Below are 15,696 nucleotides of genomic sequence, written 5' to 3' on the forward strand. Positions count from 1 at the left end.
AAGGACTGGGGATGGTGGATGAGAAGCTGGACATGAGCTGGCCATTTGCCCTTGCAACCCAGAAACCCAAACATGTCCTGGGCTGTACCAGAAGAAGTGCAAGCAGCAGAGCAAGGGAGGTGATTCTCCCTCTCTATTCCTCTCTGGTGGGACTCCAGAGTGCTGCATCCAGCTCTGGGATCACTGGCACAGGAAGGACACGGACCTGCTGAACAAAGTCCAGAGAACACCAAGGGGTGGAACACCTGGATGAGGGGCTGGAACACCTCTGCTATGAAGACAGGCTGAGAGAGATGGGGTTGTTCAGTCTGGAGAAGGCTAAGGGAGACTTAGAGCACCTCAGCTACAGGAGACTGCAAGAGAGCTGGAGAAGGACTTTTTACAAGATCATGTAGTGATAGGACAAGGGAGAATTACTTTAAACTTAAAAAGTGCAGGTTTAAAGTAGAATATTAGGAAGAAATCCTTGACCATGAGTATGCTGAGACACTGGAACAGGTCGCCCAGAAAGTCATGGAAGTGTTCCCCATCCCTGGAAGTGTTCAAGGCCTGGCTGGAGGCAGCTTCAAGCATCCTAGTCTGTAGAAGATGTACGTGCCCATGACCCATTCTAGGATTCTGTGAAATTCTATGAAATTAACTTATTGCTGTTACATTCTTCTCCGTTTCCCCAATTTATTCTCTTTATTCTACCAAACCTTGACATTTTTATACATTCTGTCTCAACAACTATTTTTTTAAAACATTTTCAAAGGAAAGCCGGTTACTCGCTTTTTACCCCTCAAAATACATCCAAGATATCTTTTAGCAGCCAACTGCTTCCAGTTACTGGCAGTGATGATTACCACCAATATCTAGGCTATTACCACCAATATCTAATCTAGATTATTCCAGTTGGGAGGTACCTACAACGACCATCTTATCCAATTGCCTGATCAGGTCTGAAAAAAGTGTTGTTAAGGCCATTGTTCAAATACCTCTTAAACACTGTTAGACTTCGGGCATTGACCACCTCTCTTTGAAATTTCTTCTAGTGTCTGACCACCTTCTTGGTAGAGAAATGCTTCCTAATATCTGGTCTGAACTTTTTCTGGCACATCTTTGAACCATTCTCTTAACAAGAACCTCTCTTCTCCCTCTAATTTTCTTTCCATGTTGTGATTTTAGTATTAAGTTCAAAACTGAAACGCTAGAAGGAGATCAAAGCATTACACCACAGCTTTTTAGTACCTCTTTTTACATCAAGGAAAGTGGACTGGCGACTGCTGTTACCTAATTTGTCATATGGTTGTAGGATTCTCTAAGAGAGAACTCAGAACTCACTCCATTTCCCAAACTTTCTATCTACCACATACAAATTTAGAAGATACATTTAGAAATATATTTAAATGTAAGTTCTTCATGTAATAATCTTTGCATTTTCGTTAAACACTTAAGAATATTTTGCAAATTTTATGGTTGAGAAAGAGTATTTGAAATATGACATATGATACAGTTTATGTTCATTTAGCACTCAAGCACAACCAAACAAGACTTTTTTTTTTCCTAACTAAATATTACTTTTGCCCACTTACTAGAAGGTTTCTGTAATTCCTAGCTGTTCGTAACTTTGTAATTTCTTGTTTATAACTTTGCTACATATTCAGAAGAAATTGTTTGACTTCATTACTTGATCTCTTTTTTAATAGAAAAAGAAATTGAATGGTTTACATTATTCTGGACTTTGTCTGAGTCAGGTTCCAGGTCTTTCTACAGAAGCTGCAAAATGGAGAAACATTTTCCCACACTGACATTCAAATGAAAAGTTGGCATTGGCATCCCAATATTCCATGACCCACACATTGAAGACCAGCTGACAAGTTTTTAGTGTTTCCTCCTGTAAAAGAAGGATCCTCCCCATCCTGGAGTACTTCTAGATGCCTGCCATCGCTCTGGTTATTGGGCTGAGGAATGGCCATTGGAGAGCGTATCTTGCGAACAATGAAAGAACCCAGGTTTGGTGTGAGCCTCCGAGTCTGACACCGGCTGGCCCTGCGGGTTGTGGAGTCTCCAGGCTGGGAGATATTCACAGCCCCACGCGGTGCCAGGGGCCGGACCGTGTCATTTCTCTCCCAGCCCAGCCTGGGGTGACTCGGTGGCGGGGCCATCCTCTCCCTCTGCCGGGTAGCCACGCACAAAGGAACGGCGCCCCAAAGCGAGGGGACGCCGAGCCCTCTTCGGCCCCTTTCACCGAGCCCCCGGCTCCAGGTCCCGCAGCCTTCCCCGGCGCGGGCATCGTCCCGGCCCGGCTGCAGGGCCGCCCCTCGCACCGCCAGCAGCGGCCCCGCTGCCCCACACGCGCTGCAAAGCCTGCCCTGCCGCCCCCATGGCAGCGCCGGCAGCCAGAGGGGCTGCGCCGGGCTCGCAGCCGGCCGGGGAGCCGGGAACGGCGGTGAGGCAGGTACAGGAGCGCAGGGCAGAGGAGCGGAAGAGAGGGTAGAGAAGAGCAGGGCAGAGAAGGGGGAGCATAGTAGAGGAGGGCAGGGTAGCGAAGGGCAGAGGAAGGCCGGGGCCGGGGCCGGGGCCGGGGCCGGGGCCGGGGCCGGGGCCGGGGCCGGGGCCGGGGCCGGGGCCGGGGCCGCGGCAGCCGATGGCGCCACCCAGCGGTCTGGCCGCGCGGAGCCGCTGCCCGGAGGCGGGGGCAGCCCCTGGGGCTCGGCGGGGACAGGTTTTGCTCGGCAGGCGCGGAGCCCCGAGTTCGAGGTGTCCGGGATGTGCCCCAGCAGGACGCCGAGGCTCTGGGAGGCACGGCCTGGGCCCAAGGGAATGGGCTGCCCTGGGCATGAGAGGGAACAGCTTCAAAGCCATCATTAATTCTTTAGCTGAGGAATGAGATAATGACCTGATCTTCTCTCTCCAGCTAAAACTGTCTCTTTTTCTAGCTTAAGGTTGTATGTATAATTTTTTTCTTTTGTTTGACCTGAAGCCGAACTAGTAAAATAATGGTAATTTTCTTCAGTTTCTCTTTTGTTTCTACCTTTTTCCCCCGCCTTCTCTCTAGCGTTGTAGGACCATCACAGCAGTGTTTCAGGTAGGCATTTTTCATCACACATGACATTAGGGTCAGGTTATACAATATTAGCAACAGAGAGAGAGAATGTGTGAGTGATTCACTGGTGGTTCTGGTTAGCAGCTCATTACATGGCAAATGAAAAACTGTGTGCCTCCATCTCCCTTGCTAATAAAGGGATAATGTGTGTTTGTCTCATAAAAGCATTATCAAGATCAGGTAATTGCTTTTAAATCTTAAAATTGAAAAGTCTGCAGAAATGCCAAGAACATTAGCTTATTATCATTAGAGATACAGAACTGACAGGAATTCTCCTGGCTCAATTTCAGAAACTTGTTTACACACCAGACTTGCCCCTCTTGGGGATATAAATATGGTCACTTTTATTTCCAACATTTTTGTCATAATGTCAGGATGAAGATATTTTGCTGACTGCATAACTTGTTTTTCTGTAAATGTGCATTTATTGTCTTTCAGTAAATGTCCATTGTGTTGTTTTTATGGGTTTTTTTCAGACTTTAATGAGGTACATTTATTTCTTTACAGATTTCTGAGGAAGTGAAATGGAGTTGCACTTAGAGGCAATATGGTTTTGACACATCAGACAGCATCAGTGTAATTGCAAACAGTACTTCTGTTTTTGTTGCCTCTTTAAACTGTTCGCTAAGATGGTATTGACTACAGCAGATTGAGAGACTTCAAATGAAGCAAGCATATTCAGTTATCTGCACAATGTTTATTGTATGAGTGGGTAGTCATGTAGACAGCACATGTGCATGTCCATCTCTGCTTTTTGTAGCACAAGATCACAACAGAAGGCTTATCCACCCTAAGAACACAAGGCTCTGTAAGTATTGTGCTGGGTGAAGGTCACTAACATCAATTATATTCTCTTCAAATTTTACATATGTTAAGAAAATAAATTTTAAAAGTTGTTCTGAAAGAGCTAGAAATTGCTGTTTGCTCTATTGTATAATCTCTTATTGAAAACATTACCAATGCCAGAGGAATAGCAAAACACAAATACTACATCAGTCTCTAAAACAAGCTCTTTAAAGTGGCTAATCTAATTTTCTGTAAGGTAGACTGATAGAAACAGTAATAAGGAAATAATTAGGAGATAGCTATGATAACTTATAGAAAAGTAAACATGGGGTTTGGATTGGAAGATTAGGCCTAACAACTCTACTAGAAGGATACAATAAATGGGGAGAATATAGATGATACCATATTCAAAGTGTCTTGAATCACCTGGAAGAAAGAAGTCATGATGGTTTTTACTGATGACTCACATGTATTTGTGGTCACCAAAACTAGAGCTTGAGTATGAATACCTGCAGAAGATTTTTCCACTGCCTAGCTATGACATAATAAAATGGAAACTAAATTTAATGCTATGAAAGTCAAACAAAACTACAAGTTCAGTAACAGCTAAAATTAGCAACATTAGCTATGAAATGTATTTCTCTCTCTCACATGTATCCACTGGGGTAATTCCTTTAAAGTGTTTCTTTACTGTGTAAAATACTCAGCTAGCTTTCCTTTGTCAGGAATTCTGACAGGTAATAGCAATGTTTTATTTTGTCTTGGAAAAGAAAATTTATGTTTTCATATGACATTGCCAAATGTATTCTATGGCTGAAAATACTCATTCAAGTCCCATGCTTACTTTGCTTACTTATATAATGGTTGTCCAGCATTTGAAAACAAGCCCAAAATATGAACTTGTTTATTTGTATGGAATCATTCATGGAGATAGATTTTACTGACTAGCAAAAAGACACTTTCTATAACACTAAAAGCCTGTGTACTTCATCTGGGATGATTTCCAGCTCTGTCCAGCTCTGTTTACTAAGAGACTATCTTGAAGACTTCCATATTGGTGCTTTAGTGGGAATTCAGAACATGAGTAGAAATCCATATGTTTGATATTCTGAAGGTGTTGAGTGTTTCACTGTTCACAATGGGGCAGTTAGAACTAGATGATTTTTAAGGTTCCTTCAAGCTCAAACGGTTCTATGGTTCTGTGATTCCACTTATACTTTTTTATTGATTCCAATGCTTAGCCAGTATGTAGGGCTATGCCAACTTGCTTGTATTCAAATACATATTTATATAACACAAGTGAGTAATAGATTCCAAGGTCAGAAAACAGCATGATAATTGCCTTCTTTAATCAGAGACCAGAGTGCATGACTTAGATCTGAGTCAATTCATGTCAAGCTATTTTTCTACTATATATTTTGATTATTTCACAGAGACTACATATGTTTCCACTACCATCAACAACAGAAACCCATTAAACTGTCTCCCTGCTTTGTTCTTGTAACATCCGCTTTGTTTTAGAAATATGCTCTTATTTCCTGCAAGATTTCCTTCATGGGCCTGTAATTCCTTCTCACTTAAATTAAAAATATCCTTTAATCTTGCTTTGTGACTAAGTAATGAATTTCCAGCACTGTGTTTATCTGTGGAGCATGCTGGAAACACTTTGTCCCTCAAATCTTGGGATGCTTGGAATGCCATTTGCTTAACCTATAAAGGCCTAGGATAGGGCAACTAATAATGCTTTTCAAGATAGCAACCTTCCAACCACCATCTATTCAGCCATCCTATCAATTGTTAGAGATGTGTGCACTCATATTCATTAAAAGGTGGCTTGACTTTTAATCAGTTTAAAATAAAAAATTTGCAGTTTGCAACAAATTAAACTTTTTTTTTTCAGCTTTCATGAAGCCAGAGAAATTTTTTGAAACTCACTGCTGCGTGAAATGTAGGCTGGATTTATTATGCCTAATGCAAACTGTATTTATATGTGCTCCTGTGTAGACTTTGCTCACTCTAGGAAAATGCTCTATGCTGCACATAATGCAGCAGGACTGGAGCCCTACAGAAATATGATAGATGAGGTGAATTGGTGGATTCAAGTCCAATAATTTGTGAGCATCTAGCTGATGTAATTTTTCTTTCCTTGAGAAAGTATCTCAAGGGAATTTGATACATCTTTTGTGATGGATTTTTGATGGCAAATATCAGTTCCAACCAGTGAGTTATTTTCTGTATTTAAATTGGTTTTGGAATGGCATATATTGCACTTACGCAAATTTTGTCAGGGAAATCCATTACAGTCTTATAAATTCAGCAAAGGTTTCAGTGATTTTATGTTGTGTGCATATCCCACAATTTATTATTAAAACAAACATTGTTAAAGATTGTGGTAACAAACTACGATGGCTTATTTCACCAATTAATAACTACTGGGTATAGAAATATTTTCGAATTATACAGTAGAAATCACTTATTATCTAGTTATAAATTTTAATTTTTATTAGAAGGCTTTTTTTCCTATATTAAACATTAATTGAGCACTTTACATTCAACTATTAAGAAAGTAATCAAGAATTATTGCCATGATTAAACAATCATTATGCAAAGTTATAGGTGCATTACTTGGAATGTTTAGTAATTTTACTGTTTCATCTTTAGTTTATGCTTGTAGTAGATAAGTTATAGATAATTGAAAGTGCAATCTTTTTAAGCAAAAAATTTAAATCCAGTTCTCTAAACTGTGATGAATCAAGGAAAAAGGTATGTATACAAATGGCATAGAGTTCTAATGGATAAACTTCTCTTGTGGTCTGTTGCTTTCCCTGTTCAAAAGGACATGAATTAAAATCTGAGCAAGATCTTCAGTATAGTACTTTACTGCTGCATAGGGTGTAAGAGACAATCTGGAAAGAAGGGAAATTTGCACAGTCTGTTAGTTTTCTACTAGTCTGGATTTTTATGGCAATGTTGCAAATCACATAGCTAACAAATGATCTGTGGAATCACTACGAGTTGGAGCTCATGAATATTCATGAGCCCAATTACCATATTAAGAATGAGAGCTTGGTAGGTTTTAGTGATAGTGTTGCAGCTGTCTTCCATATTTGAACAATTATATGTAGTCAAACTAATGAATTCTTTGTATTGATAATATTTTTTATTATGCTATTGTGATCCTTAATGTTTCATGTATGGTCCTCCGCAATACACTATTTAAGAACTCCATTCTTATCAAATTAAATGGATTCTTCATTAAACTAACCACTTATCAAGGTTTTTTACACATCAGTTTAAGATTCTCAGCCTTGGGCAGTATCCTGGAGGAGTTCCTAATTTGAGTTATAGCTAAGGCTAGAAATTGAAATTCAAAAACTCTTACTTGATAGGAATAATTAACTAAAATATCATGGAATGTGGCCAAGTGTACAAGTCTTCTGTTCAGCTTCCTGCAGTTGAATGAGGCCGGATTCCTCTTCAAGCTGCTGGAACTGTGTGCTGTTACAGAGCAGTCAATGTTGTAGGCACTGTAAGAAGACAGATCTGAAAGCACGAATAGCCATTTTCCTGGTGAATGGAACTTTAAAAATTTAATCAGTGATGACTCCAGTGCATCCCAAACAGAAAAGTATTTTCTTAGTCAACAGCCAAACTAACAGTATTTTCTCATACAGATAATTGAGAGCAGCAGGACTGTAAAGGAAGTTATCAGCTGATGGCCCTATACAGGCCAGGACTGTGTTTTAGGCAGACTGACAGAACAAAGGCTGGCTTGGTTTATACACTCAAGGTTACCACCTTCAAGCAGTGTTACCTTGTAGTGGTAGCGTGCCCACTCTACTACTGTGTTGTACTGCCACACCTGTGAAAATCCCCATGACAAGGCACATTTGCTCTCTTGTGCAGCACTGCTTCTACAGGTGTCAGTTCAACTATCCCATCTCTCATAAACACCACATGAAATCATGCTGACAAATAAGACAATAATACCCAAGTCTCCAAAGGAAGTATCTAGTCTTCCCTCACTCTGGGTCCCTCCTCAGCCACTCTTTGCTGAGCTATGGGATTAGTGGAAGTAGTGTAGTAGATGTCTTCCCCTAGCAGCCCTAGACAACAGAATCAGCCCGGATTGACAAGTTAGGATATGTCTGTACATATGTCTGGCATTTCCTAGTTTAAGCAGTTTCTGTTTAGGTACAGGCTTAGAGATCTTGGAGAGTATTAGACTAATCTTAATCAAAGAAGCTTTGTTGGGTGCTTGGTGCAATAGTTCAGGGTGCTTGGTGGGTAACAGCTCTAAACTCCCTTAGGTGGTGACTCCCTTATTTGTAGAGCATTCCTCAAGCTTTTATTGTCATGACATGCTGTGTCACTATCTTACAAATAAACACTCTCAATAAATTATTCCAGTATAGCATGCTACTGGTGTCATAAGAGCACCTGAAAGCAGCCACTACAAAAATGAAGACAATGTTTCACATTAATCACTACTTAGACTGTTTGATTTCTTTTTATTTTAGACTAATGGTGTTTTCAATTGACTCGTCTGTTGAAAATGGTCTGTATTGCTAAAAAACCAGAAGAAAACAACAGCAGACTGTATCTGTCTTTATACAGAACTTGCTGAAATCTGAAAGACTGTAACATAAAAGGAAAATTTTATCTTTGCAAACAGCTTCAAAGTAAGCAGTTTAACTTAATAGTTTCAATATGCAGACATGATATTTTCTTAAGTGCAACAAGGATTCCATTTAGCTTGCAATTTAACAATGACAAGTTAAATATGAGTCAGCAGTGCTCTGGCAGCCAGGAGGGCCAACCATGTCCTGGGGTGCATCAGGCACAGCATCAGGAATGGCTCACAGAGAATGTGCCCCAAGACACAAAGAAAATCAGAAACAAGATTTCTTGTGGAATACAGGATGCATAGTTTATGTGCAAATCCGGTAAATCCAAGCAAGGTTTATTTGCAGTTTGAGTAAATTCCTGTAGAATGCTTAACTAGTCACCAGGTGAGCCATAGAGCTGACTCCCATGTCGGCAACAAGAGGCATCACCTTGTAATGCTCCTTCTGATTGCAATGCATATGCTGTGAGACAGGACTCTTGGAAAGAAAGGTAGATGTTTTCCTCCCCTCATCTTCACTAGCCATAAACTTTAGTGGCCATCATGCTAGACTTATTGTTCTCCTCCCCACCTGTGCACTAATTTTTCTTTTGATTTTTAGAGCCAGGCACCTTGCAGAACATGTGGGAGAACAGTGAAAACTACTACAGATTACTGACTTTGTGCATTGATACCAATGTTAAGATGACCTACAAAACAGTATGATTCCAGGAGCTGTTATTAAGGTGATAAACTAAATCAAATACTTGTTATTAGTACCTGCTTAGAAATGCAGGGGGAAAAAAGGGTTCTGCTAAAAAGCCCAACATAAGTACATTCATTTTCAGCTATGACAAGCGTAGCTACTTACATCTTGAATATTGTTTGAAATGGGAAGGACATGGGGTTTGAATAGATATAAAGGAAAGCAAAAGTATTTGGTGGTATAACAGCTCTCTTATGAGAGAGAAACTAGAAGGAAAATACCTAAATCTGGACTGGAAAAAGCTGGTAAGAGATATTGGTAATGATTACAAAATCAGGAAGGTTGTGAATAAAATGGGTACAGAACTGTTATTGATTGAACTTTACAGTATGCTAAAAATTTAGTAAGGAAAAGTTAAGAGGAAATTGACTTTAAAGGAATTAAAGAAAACCTTATTTTACACACGAGGTGGGGAATTTCAAAAATATTTTAGCACAGGATCTTATGAAGGTGGTGCCAAGGTGGATTAGCTAAATGTGTGGAAAATGTTTATGAGCATTCATTAAAGGCAAAAATAATGTGTGTGCTCTCTAACAGCTCATTCTAATGACTGCATGTGCTGGGTGTGAGGGGACTGGACCCCAAACAGTGTTGGATTTGCATGCACTGTCTAATAGCATTTTCTGTTGTTGTGATATAATGCTGAGCAAGGTAAAACAATGCTTAAGGCCAGTAGAGCTTTACTTAGCCCTGCTCTGGCTTATTCCTTTAATTTCACTTTCCATCCTTCTCTTCCATGCCTTGGAGCTTGTTGCTGATTTCAGTCAAAAAGTAATTTAATATACTGCTAATACTTATTAAACAGAACAAAATGGACAAAAGCCATGGATTTTTACAGGGTTTTCAGCAAAACCATGGATGTTTCAGAAAATGGAAAGGAAGAAAAAAACATGCTTCATAATTTGTGAATATGGCTAAATTACTGATGTACCTAAGCTAAGGTTTGTGCTGTAAAAATAAAAAATGTTTCATTTTTAGGATATTGTTAAGAATGTGTGGCAATCATCATGTAATTGTCTATGCATTTTATTAGCTAAATGCATGAGCAGTTAGATGTGTACCCATTTGACAATATGTTTTCAAAGCTATGTTATGTCACAATATGACTGGGCTACCCTGCAGTGCAAGTTACATCTTGGTAGATAATAGGTTTATTATTGGGAGTATGGTATGGAAGAATAGCACTTTCTTCTGAAAGGTACAGATGGATGGATGAATTTTTAAAAAAGAGTAAGACAGAGAAATGTTGGAACAAACTGTACTGTAGACCGTTCATAGACTGTTCATGTTGGATCTTCTTACTGCCTCCTCATTTATAACATTCATTGAGAGATGACATTTAAAAAGACATTAACATTAATGTCACAGATATTGCAGCATGTTTAATTGAGTCAAAATATATCTTGAAGTAAGTCAATCTACTTTGCAAAACAAAAGTGAGAATACATTTCTTCATTGTATCATATATCATCTTTGATAATCATTTATTTACTTTGACAATTTTGAGTCCTACTGTAAAATTCACATTCCTCTGCTGCCAAATCAATTTCATTGCAAGTTAGAGAAATAAACAAAAGCAATCTGGCAAATGCACTTAAACATCTACCTCTAAAACTAGTCATTCACCAGCTTAATATGAAATGAAAACACGTGCAAACTGTTCCATGCAGCAGAGGGCAGCAGTAGTAAAATGGTGTAGCAAGGAGGTGTTGCAGCATGCCTGCTTTTGTAACCCTTAATACAGTGTAGTGCAAGTAGTAAAAAAAAAGAAACAAAAACCTACTAAAAGAAAACCAAGTTAATCCTTTATTTCTGTCTTCTTTATGATGTTAATGTCAACATTTATTGTCATTAATAAGAGAAAATTATTTTCAAACATACTTTCTAAATTCTGGGCTTGAATAACTCTGGTTTTCATTTCACAAAAAGATCCCTGAACCTTCTACTGTGTAAAATTTTTATTTTTCTTTGAAAAAATCATATGAGATCTGCTTCTCAACTAGCAAATGGACATTTTTTTTTTTTCTGAGATCATAAATTGCTTCTTCTACAGATGCATTTTATTAGGGATTGCTTCATTACATTCTAGTGGTCAACATCCTGTTACACTGCCTGACAATCAGTGAATTCTTTTTCATGAATATAAAAATATTGGAAATCCTTTATAAATTAAATGAGTATCAGATGCAATGAAGATGTTTGTGTACAATGGCTTTGAATCTTTTCTTTGGATTCATTTTAATAGCATGGTTTATGGTTTTCATAGCATTTCTTTTTGTTTATTTCATGTCTATAGCTGAGTCCTATGTCTGAAGCTATTAGAATGCTTTTTCTAGCCCTTGTTTTGCATAAAAATTGCAGGAATCTTGGATATTATTGCTTTTATGTCAGATATATTTAGAAGTGGTTAAATTGTTAATAACTTACTGGGGTGAAAGGTGTGAGGGAATTTGTACAGGGACAGGGAGGGATTTAACTGGCAAAATGTAATTAATAGTACAGATGTCTACAGCAAAGAAAATCTCTCAAGGCTCTTTTAGCTGTCAAGAATGTTATAATTACAGAGGCTACAGTGCAATTCCTCTCATCCAAAATTTTGGTGTGGAATAGTCCTGACAAACTGCCTCCTAAAATGCGTCAGTCTTCAATAACTGTACAGGGGTGCTAGGATGACTGGTCCAGATACTTCCATATACAGCAAATTTAGATAAGACCCATCTTAACTACACAGATGTTGTGAGCTGTAGCCTCACTTATTCAGGAGATGACACTAAAAAAATAAAAAAAACACATCGTTTTTTAAATGAGGGGGGGAAATGAAAATAAAAGGAGAAAATATAAATAATTAAGACTATACTCAATTATGAATAATAAAGGTTGCAAAGTGTCTTCTTTAAAAAAAAAAACATGCATAAAAGACAATTAGTGGTTTGCATGCATATGTTAAAAGGCTTTTTGGAACTATGATTTTACAGAAAATATTCAGATTAGAGACCAAAGAGCTTCAGGCAGGTTAAGGGTGTCAGCTTTACTCTAAAGTTTGTAGATTTTTAAAGAATTGATTCATTGACAAAAAGCTAGAAATTTGTATTCTGAAAGATTGAGTTCAGCTTTATCAATATGTTAAAGAAGAGATAACATAAAGGAGCGTGCCAAAGGGAAATGGCTTCTATATTTTGCCCTCTGACATGCATGTATTTTCCTCTTTCAATGACAGTAAAGGTAGTCTTTGGCAGGTGTATTTCAGATTCCTTTCTGCAGTGAGAGAGCAAACTGAAGTTAATACATACACAGAATAGTGTGAAGTTAGCCAATATACAAGTGTCATTTATTGACTTTAACTGGCAACATTTATTTGCAGAAGATTTCCATGTCCCTCAAAAACAGGCATAGAAACAGTGCAATGAGTCATCACTCAGAAGATGGGGAGGAAATCCAGTACCAGGATCTATCCATTCTCCATCTGAAAGTGCATACAGGCTCGCACTACCCTTTTTCTTCACTTTGTCACTGATTTATGAAGAGACTTAGTTATCTTCTGCTTAAATAAAAATTGCCTCTCTTTCCTCTTTAGTTCTTTTCAAGGTTTCTGCAGAAAAAAAAATACATTTTTTAAAAACTAAAATTCTGGTTAAAAAGAAAACAACTCTCCTTGTAGGGAGTTAATTTTGAAAATTACTTCAATGCCCTAATGCTCTGCATACTAATCCACTTAGGCTTTCTTTTTCTAGCTTATGAGTGCCAGCCATTGACTTGTTCTACTTGGCTACTTTGAACCTCACACTGGGTTGCAGATTGTATATTGTTAAATGTAAGAAAGCATATCTAGTTGTTAATAATTACTTACTTTAAATTCATCTAAAAAAAAAGTGAAAATTAAGATTACACCTTATAATTATGGTTTTTCAAATTCCTGGGGTAGGGGGGGTGTGTATGTTTAAGAAAAGGAGTGGGCAAAGGGCGATTAGAATAAATTTATTCTTGCATATTTCAAAATCTATTTCCAAGTGTGTGTAAGATAGTGTGGGAACAAGAACCACAGCAAAATCAGAGGCTTGGTTAGTGCCATACTAAACAGGTAAATTGCTTGTAGCTGACCCTCAGCTCCAGGAAAGTTTCTGCTTTAAGTATTCACAAGCTACTCACATTGAGCCCTTCAGTATAAATCCGTGACACACATGAAAGCTTGCTCACTGCTAAATCAGAGTACAAGCACTTGCTTAGAAGAGTATTAGAATGGACTTCAGTTCAAGGCTACCTAGTTTTTTTTTTTGTTTGGGTGGTGTGAGTTTTTTTTGTTGGGTTGTTTTTGGTTTTGGTTTTTTTTGTTTGTTTGTTGTTGGGTTTTTTTGGGGTTTTTTTTGTTGGTTTTTTTTTTTTTTTTGGTAACAGATTTTTCTTGTCCTTATCTATAGAGAGGAGACATGAGGACCAAAGGAGAAGAGAAATTCAATTTCTGTACTTTTGGAAGAATTTGTTCAACAGAAGGAATGACTTGAAAAATTTTTACAGAGGGATTATTTGTACCAAATTGTCACTGTGCTGCAGATTGCTCTTTTGCTTTTTAAGATGTAACTTACACTTGCATGAATTTCTAGCTCTTGCTCTTTTTACTTCATTTTAATATTTTTTTTAGCTTTAAGCTGACTTTAGCATGATTCTTTGAAGATAGCTTTTCATGATTTTCTAAAATAATTGTTGCCATAAACCCACCAAAATATATACAACCTAATTCAAATTAAAGGCTACAGTAACCAATGGAAATGGATTGGCCACTGAACTAACAGTTGATACTTACAGATGCCTACAACAATTATTTTCTAGGAGCTAATGATACAAAGAATTCTATGTCCAACTCTGAGCAGAATGAACAGTGTGTTCATGTGATGATGTGTATGATCAGTGTATGATAAAAAAAAAATTGTTCCTAAATAGAACAATACTACAAGGATATATGGTATGTTTAACTCAAACTGTATTTGCAAAGTTAAAATAATGGTTAGTTTTGTATTTTCTGTATGTTTCTTATAGGCTAGAAAAAACTCAAGCATTCAATTTAGAATCCAATGATTTATCCAATGCATATATGCATTTATTGTGAACACTAGTATTCATATGCTGGTATGGTTATATAGAGAGAAAGAATTATTTTTAAAAGTGAAAAAGTTTATTTCATAAAGTACAAACATTTCTTATTATGAACTCCCTTCTCAGTACTCTTGTTATCAAGCCTTCGAATAATGAATATACCAGGTTATAGGGCAGAGATAGTGGTTTGTCAGTAGTTTTAATAAGGGTAGAAGTAAGGTCACTGTCATGCAGTAAAATTTGTATTTGGCTAAATTGTTTTCATCAGTACTGGTTCTTTCATTGTCCTTCCATTATAGGATTTTCCTTTTTTTTTTTTTTTTTGTCCTTTTCACCTTTATTGCTTCAGCATCTGTTACTTGAAGCCCATCTAATCACTTAAATACCCTGTAAGCTGTTCTTACTGTTGGTACCACTTACACACTTCCTGAATTTAAGATAAAGAGATGGAGAGAAACTATCTCCTGTCATTCTGGCTTGTATTCATGACTAAGAAACAAACTTGTTTGGATTTTTTGGGTAGACTAGAAGACCTGGAGAAACAGTTGTCTTTTTTGCCTGAAATTACTCTTCTGTATTGTGAAAATTTCTTTAGGACTGTTGAACATTGAGTTGTAGTTTAAAAAACAAGTGAAAAATCACTTGTTATCTCGATTTCTCTATTAGAAAAAAATTGTTTATAAATATTATATGAATATTTATGTAAAGAAAAAATACACAAGTTCATAAAGAACATAGGAGTTGTTTTCAAGCATAAGTTGATGAGTATCAGCAGGAACGGAAATAATAATTTTGCTGGGATCAGAAGTCAATGGCTAAAATGATGCAACATATAATATACATCAGTTTCGTACAAGATGAACAGTATAATAGTCAAAAGGTTGTTGTTCAAATTTGAACTCTATTTTTAAATTGAAATATTAGTGTTCTATGTTGTAATACTACACAATATTTCATTTGGGATATTAATAGTTCAACATATATGGCAGGGCTGTAAGTGTTTTGGATCAGGTAAAATACTCTTAGTAAGATCAACTCAGTTTTTGAGCCCAGTTTCTTTGGAAACCTAAATGAACAACAACAACAAAACCCCAACAATATACATTAACAGTCTGATAATACTGTAAAACAAAACCAAACAATAGGCACTGAAAAACTTAGAAACTGATTTCTGCATCTCTTTAGTGTAAGAGGAAGTGAGATAACTGAAGCTGAATTGGTTTAGATAAATGTTTAGATACCTTCATAAAAGTTAGGTTTCTAATGTTCCTAAGAACAATAAGTACAAGTGCATTTTTTACCTGTGTGTTCTTTAAGTAAAAAATGAGCAACATTATAACCATATTTATGAAACCTCCTTTT

General features: G+C 37.4%; 1 protein-coding gene across 2 annotated transcripts in view; it reads left to right on the forward strand.

Annotated features, from left to right (window-relative positions):
* Window positions 1–2,299: 2,299 nt before the first annotated feature.
* The window catches only part of SLC39A12 (solute carrier family 39 member 12), a 48,738-nt gene continuing 35,341 nt past the window's right edge, over window positions 2,300–15,696 (forward strand). Inside the window, exons 1-4 of one of the 2 annotated variants that reach the window (XM_021540982.3) lie at window positions 2,300–2,440; window positions 3,041–3,070; window positions 3,596–3,896; window positions 9,103–9,226. The gene's annotated coding sequence lies outside the window, so the exon portion shown is untranslated. Of the gene's footprint in view, window positions 2,441–2,687; window positions 2,928–2,998; window positions 3,071–3,595; window positions 3,897–9,102; window positions 9,227–15,696 lie in introns of those variants that run through there. The other variant, XM_077788350.1, reaches the window with a different exon arrangement.

Source organism: Lonchura striata, chromosome 1 (assembly GCF_046129695.1).
Source record: "Lonchura striata isolate bLonStr1 chromosome 1, bLonStr1.mat, whole genome shotgun sequence".
Taxonomy (NCBI): Eukaryota; Metazoa; Chordata; class Aves; order Passeriformes; family Estrildidae; genus Lonchura; species Lonchura striata.